Consider the following 6279-nt stretch of genomic DNA (forward strand, 5'->3'; position numbering starts at 1 on the left):
TGCAGTGTTCCACTGAAGAAAAAAATCTGAGATTTCCCTTTTTGAAACCTGGATAAAATGAGCGTTGGAAGTTGCTTGAGCCATTGCTGACTTCTGGACACTCCAAACCACCTTTGCACTTCTGGTCCATGCAATGTCATATCTGCAGTACTGCCAGACATATTGTGCACCAGTGCTGGGAACTAGGCAGGCAGCTGTCATGGCCACTGAACCCACACAGGAAGCATGATGGAGGAGCCATTCGAGGCTTTCCATTTTGGGCTGACCATCTACCATCCCATCTGCTGACCTGGGCTACATCCCAGCACCTCCAGTGATGATCCGTGGCATGACCACTGTTCTCCTGCTCTCCTGATATCACCCCAGGCTGTGTCTCCCTGTGCAGAGACTGATGCCTCTGTGAAGGGTCTATGCAGGTCAGAAGTAACTGCAGGGCTCTGGTGGTGAGGCAGTTGGTCCTGGCAGTTCTCTGGGCTCAGTGCATGTCCTAGGCAGGGGTAAATGCATCTTAGTTTGTGCAAGTGATGCAGGCAGGAGGTCTTGGGTCCCTTCATAGCATGGCTGACCACAGCTGGACCCTGCTTGATGAAGAATGAAAGAGCATCCAAGGACACCAATGTACTAGTCCAATGAGGAGAGATTTATTTCATGCTTAAGAGGAGACATTTATTTCATGCTTAAGAGGACTAATGACAGAAACCAGCAGTGAACTCAGGAAAGCACAAGGTGGACAAAAACCTGGAGCCCCAGAAAGGAGGAAAGTGCAGTGGAGCCTGAGCAGGGCTGAAAGAGAGACCATGGTGAAAACTCCTGAGATCTGAGCCAGATAGACGTGAATGTCAGCAGCAAGGGGAACAGACTGGAGGAGTTAGAAACCTCATCTCAGAGCTGAACATCTCAAGGACTTGGTGGGGCACATCAGTATGTCATTGTAGAAGGCAGAGCCTGTTCAGAGTGGGAAAAGGGAGAAGTGCAGCATTGTTATCCATCAAGGATGTATGTATAACGATGACTATTAGATGGAGAGACAACATCAAGCAGGCTAAGGCAGAAAATGAGTTCTGCCTAGATATGTAAGTCTGGAAGAAAATAATCTATACGACCGGAAAAGTCTAGAACCACTTCTAAATGAGGCAGATAAGAAAATACCGGATGATAGATGAGAAGGCCAAAATGTTCAATAGCTGTTATGCTTTAAATCTTTACAGAAAGGGTAACTGTGACCAGATTATTATTAGCAATAAGAGGCTAGGAACCATAACAGAATAACAAGGCTGAAGAATATAACATGGACCTATTCAACTTGTCAAGGTCTGATGAAATTCACCCTGGAGTACACAAGGAACTAGCCACAGTCATCTCTGATCCCATTAGCAATTATCTCAGAAAACATATAGAGCATGCGTGACGTGCCTGTGGATCAGAGCAGGCCAAAACATTGCACCTGCCATTAAAAAGGGAGAAAAGGGAATTATAGAGCAGTCAGACTAACTTTGATGTCTGAAAAGATATAGGAAGAAATTATTATACAATCAATTGCTAAGCAATTCACAGAATCACAGAATCACAGAATCATTTAGGTTGGAAGGGACCTCTGGAGATCATCTAGTCCAACCTCCCTGCTCAAGCAGGGACCTCTAGAGCACATTGCCCAGGATCACATCCAGACAGGTTTTGAATATCTCCAGGGAAGGAGACTCCACTACCCCTCTGGGCAACCTGTTGCAGGTTCAAGGATAATAGGTGACAGGGAACAGCCAACATGGATATACCAATAATACAACATGTTAAACCAATCTAATTTCCATCTTTGACAGGGTAAGTGGTCTAGCTGATAACAGGAAGCAGCAGATAAGATACGTCTTGACATTCATAGGTTTTCAGTACTGTCCCATGTGACGTGGTCTTCAGGAAACTGAGGAGATGGAGTGCAGCTGAAATGTGTCTGAGGTAGATGTACAACTGGTTAAAAAATTCTGGGAGTTGGGACCACTCAGATGCTGTCAGACTGGGAAGACATATTAAGTGAGGTCCTGTGAGGATCTGTCCTGGGTCAGGTCCTGTTCAATATTTTCATTAGCCACCAGGTTGAGGGAGTAGTGATTATGCTTATAAAATGCTGAAATGAAAACAGGTAGAGAAGGGCTGCAACTGCTTTGAAGGACATGATCAGAATTCAAAAAAAATCTCAATCACTCAGAAAAATGACTTGGAATCAATACAATGCAATCCAGTAAAGACAAGCACAAAGCAAGAAAACAGCAGTGCACAAATACCAAGTAGAAATTAACTGGCTGGAGAAGCAGTACTGCAGGACACCTTGGGGAGCTTTAGTGGGTCATTGCTGATCAGACTCAGCAGTCTTCTGCTGCTGTGAGCAAGGCAAGTGCATTCTGGGTTGTGCAAGCAAGGTGTCCCTCATAAGGCAGGGGTGGCAATGACGCTGTTCTGCTTGGCATGGGGGGAACGTCAGCCAGAGGAGCACTGAATTGGATATTGGGCTAGTCATCTTAAGGAGGAGGTAAAAAGCAGGAAGCAGTCCAGAGGAAATCGTACAAGATTGAGCGGAGGTTTGGAAAACATGAACTGCAAGGTGAGGAGGAGCAAACTGAGTCTGTGCTGGTGTAACAGGGTGAAATCACAGCAGGGATATAATAACAACTTTTCAGCATGCTAAAAATCATTAGAAAGAGGGTGGTGATCATTTGTTCTCAGGCCCACCAGGGATATTTTGTGCTGTATTGGCTTAATTTGCATCTATGGAGATTTAGGATAGGTATTAGGATTGCAGGGAGATTTTCCTTGAGCCATGATATGAGGTATCAAAGGCCATCTAGAATCTAGCTGCAACAAAGCAGCATGCAGGTACTCGCTTGCCTGTTGTGGCTGTTCGGCCCCCGCACCGATGCTGGTGCATGCCCCTTCTCCAGTGCTCCTGTCACCAGCTGGTCACAGTGGCTGTGCTGGCCGAGGTGGGGACCCTGCTCTGCCAGGTGTCCTGGGGACTTCTATGGTAAATCAGGGCCAGGCTGGGAAAGGCTAGGCAGGGCCCTTGCTGAGCACTCAGAGGTGGGCTAGCCTGGGAGCTAAGGCGGCTCGGGAAAGAGGAGGCAGCTGGGTCTCTAGCTCTAGCTAGTGAGGATATGCCTGCCCACTTGCCATGAGAGAAGAAGGTCTTTGCCCAGCAGCAAGGTGTGGGAGTTGCTTTGGTGAGCTGCACCACTGAACATGAAAACCAGCTCCATCACCCTGCTGTATCTCCAGTTCTCCCCACTCCTCCTCTTCAATCTGCCTCTCTATCACACTCTCCTCGCCCTTCCTCTCCATCTCTCTCTTTTGCATTTCCTCCATCATCTCTCCTCTGCTGTACTCCTCCAATTCCATTTCTCTCTTCCTCATCCTTCCAGCTGTACTCCTCCTTTCTAGTCTCCCTCTTTATTCTCATTCCTTCCTGCATCAGTTTTTCTTTTTTTTGTTGTTGTTTTTTAATTCAGCAGCAAGCCATTTCCATTTGAATTTCTTTCCTGACTCCATCCAGGACAGGAGCTGAGCCACAGCACTGTATCCTGTCCCTGCCCTGCATTCATTAGCATCACGTGGATGGCACTGGCTGTCACCAGCAAGCCCACTCTGTATTCATGGCAGCACGCTCCCCAGGCCCCTCTCTGTGCCTAGTTGGTGTGTGCTAAGCATGGATTACAGTACACAGCGCTCGAGTCTGCATGCAGAGAGAAAGTGATGGTAAGTCTCACTGGGAGACAGACTGGGTGCTCCCTGTTTGCATCCCAAGAGGAGGAAAACATACTCCCTAGCCCCTCATTTCCATGAGGTATACTGGGTTTGCAGGCTGCTTTTCTGAGGATTCTGAGGATTGTGTGAGAGGCCATCAGACTGGGCCTGGGAGCCACCAGGGCAGCTCTTCTGTCTTCCCCATTCCCTTTGGGGCCTCTGGCCAGGGGTCCCCAGCTGCTTCCCTGCTGTATCTGCTCCCCTTCCTCTTGCACAGGGAAGCTTAGGAATTTGCTGTGGTGACTTCAGGTGCTCACAAGTGAAGTGCAGAGAGGACCTCCAGGGAAGTGGGTGAGATTAATGAATCCCTGCCCCCTGCCTTCTCCTGTCATTCACACTTACCCATGGGGAGAGACTCCACACATCTCTGTCTGGAGCTCTGTCACACCTCCCTGCTGCATCCTCAGACAGTGGAATACTCTGACCCAAGCCCTCAAACAGGTCCCTCACAGCTGGCTGCCCATACCTCGGTGCTTGGTCCTTCTGGGAGGGAGTAAGGGCAGGCTGCAGGATGGAAGTGCTGCAGGGATATGGGTCACTGTGGTTTTGTGAATGGACTCCTTTAAATATCTAGCCTAGTTTGAAGCTGCAGGGGGGCTGAATGCTGATCATGGCTATACAGGGAGCAGTGGGGCCTCATTTTCCTCCCTCACAGCAGGGCTCTGGGAAGCTGTGCTGATCTGGGTAGCCTACTTTAATGCTTGGCTCAGCTCTGGAGGAACTACTTGCTCTTCACTGCTGACCTCATGGATGGGGAGCCAGGAAATACCACCCTGTGGGTTACCTCTCTGCTGATAGGAAGGGGCCCAGTTGAGAAAGCCACAGTTCTGTCCCCAGGCCCATGTCCCCTGAGGTCCCTTGGGCTGGGAGGCAGATGGGACCCTCAAGCAGGGTTTGGGTGGGGGACACAGCTGCCCACCCTCCCCATGTTCCTCTCTCTTCTCTTGGGGCTCATTTGGGTGCTCAGCCTTGTGGAGCTCTGCTTCTCTCCCTTGTAATCTTGCAGTCAGCCCGAGCTAATTAAGATTTATTATCTCCCCAGCACCAGGCGCACAAACATGCAAATAGCTTCCAGCCTCACAGGACCTTTCTTTCCTTCCCTGTTAGGTGCTGGTTAATGGTTAACCATTTAGAAGTTTTTCTCCTGGCAAACAGGGAGCCCTGTGACATTTTCTTTAACCCTTTGGTACCCTCTCGGGCTGGATGGTATCTGGTGAACTTCTGTCTATGCCAAGTAGCACCAGTGCCTGCTTTGCAGATGTCTCTGTGCCAGTGTGACTGGAGGCAGGTGGTGGCAATAGTTGCAGGTCAGTGTGGACTATATGGCAAGCCAGCCACGGACATGAGTAGCATGATACAGAAGAGAGCTTGAGGAGGGTTCGAATTCACTTAGAAGATGTAGAAGCTCAGTCTGACAGTGGGATACAGATGCAGCTGAGTATTTTAGAGCCATGTAGCTACCTAGCTGTTTGCCATCAGGAAGAGACACTGTAACAGGAAGGGCTATATGGCCCAGGCCCCTCCAACATGTAGCTGCATCTGCTAGGTGAGCTCCATGCAGGTGTTCCTGCTCCAGGGATCTGCCAGGGACGTGTGCTCCTGGCTGTGTGCCCATCTGCTGTGCTGGTGAGATGGTGCCATCCCAGTGTTTGAATAGGGTAAGTGGAAGGAGGTGGGTGACCGGCTGGATGCACTGTGCTGGGGGGCTGGATCCTATCTCTGAGCTGTCATGTGCATCCCAGCTTCACAGGATTGAGGGGTGGCAGAGCCTGCCAGGCAAGGCACTTCCTAGTACATCTGGCTTCTGAGCTTGGTGTCGCCATCCCTCTTGGACAAATCTTTCTCTGCACTTCCATTCCCATCTGTAACGTGAGGAAGGTCTTGCCTTCTCCTTTCAATAGCCATCGAGATGGATGGCTGCAAGGGGCTCTATGAATCCCTGTGAGTGAGTGGGACCTCAGACTCCATCATTATTCAGGGTGAGTCCTGCAGTTCTCATTGTGCTATAAATTAAATTTCTGCCCTTCTCCTGCTACAGGAGCAGTGCAGGTAGGAAAAGGATTGGTTTGCTGATGTACTTGGGGAGCCTTAAACCCTTTACCAGTAAATGTGTGAGACATCCACAGTGTGCTGACAGTTTGTGCTAAGGCATCAGCTGCTGGGAGCTCCCTGATGGCTCTGGACATCAGCTCCCTTCTAATAGGAGAAAAAAATGGGTGCGTGGATTACCACTTACTCTCTCTAAGAGCAGTGGTGTTGCTCAGAATTTTATATATGTGAAAGAAAAAGAGAGACAGAATTATTATCAGTGCATCCATTTCACCAAAGGGGAAAAATATTTTGCAGTCTTGTTTGTGTTTCCCTGCTGGTCCTTCACAAACTGTCAGCACTGGGTAGACCTGGACAGTAAGAACAGAGCAATTGGGGCTGCCCTTTGGTGGACAGCAGCATGGCAAACTGCCTCATCCCTTCACTCAAGGTGACACACAC

This window comes from Struthio camelus, chromosome 18 (assembly GCF_040807025.1).
Source record: "Struthio camelus isolate bStrCam1 chromosome 18, bStrCam1.hap1, whole genome shotgun sequence".
Taxonomy (NCBI): domain Eukaryota; kingdom Metazoa; phylum Chordata; class Aves; order Struthioniformes; family Struthionidae; genus Struthio; species Struthio camelus.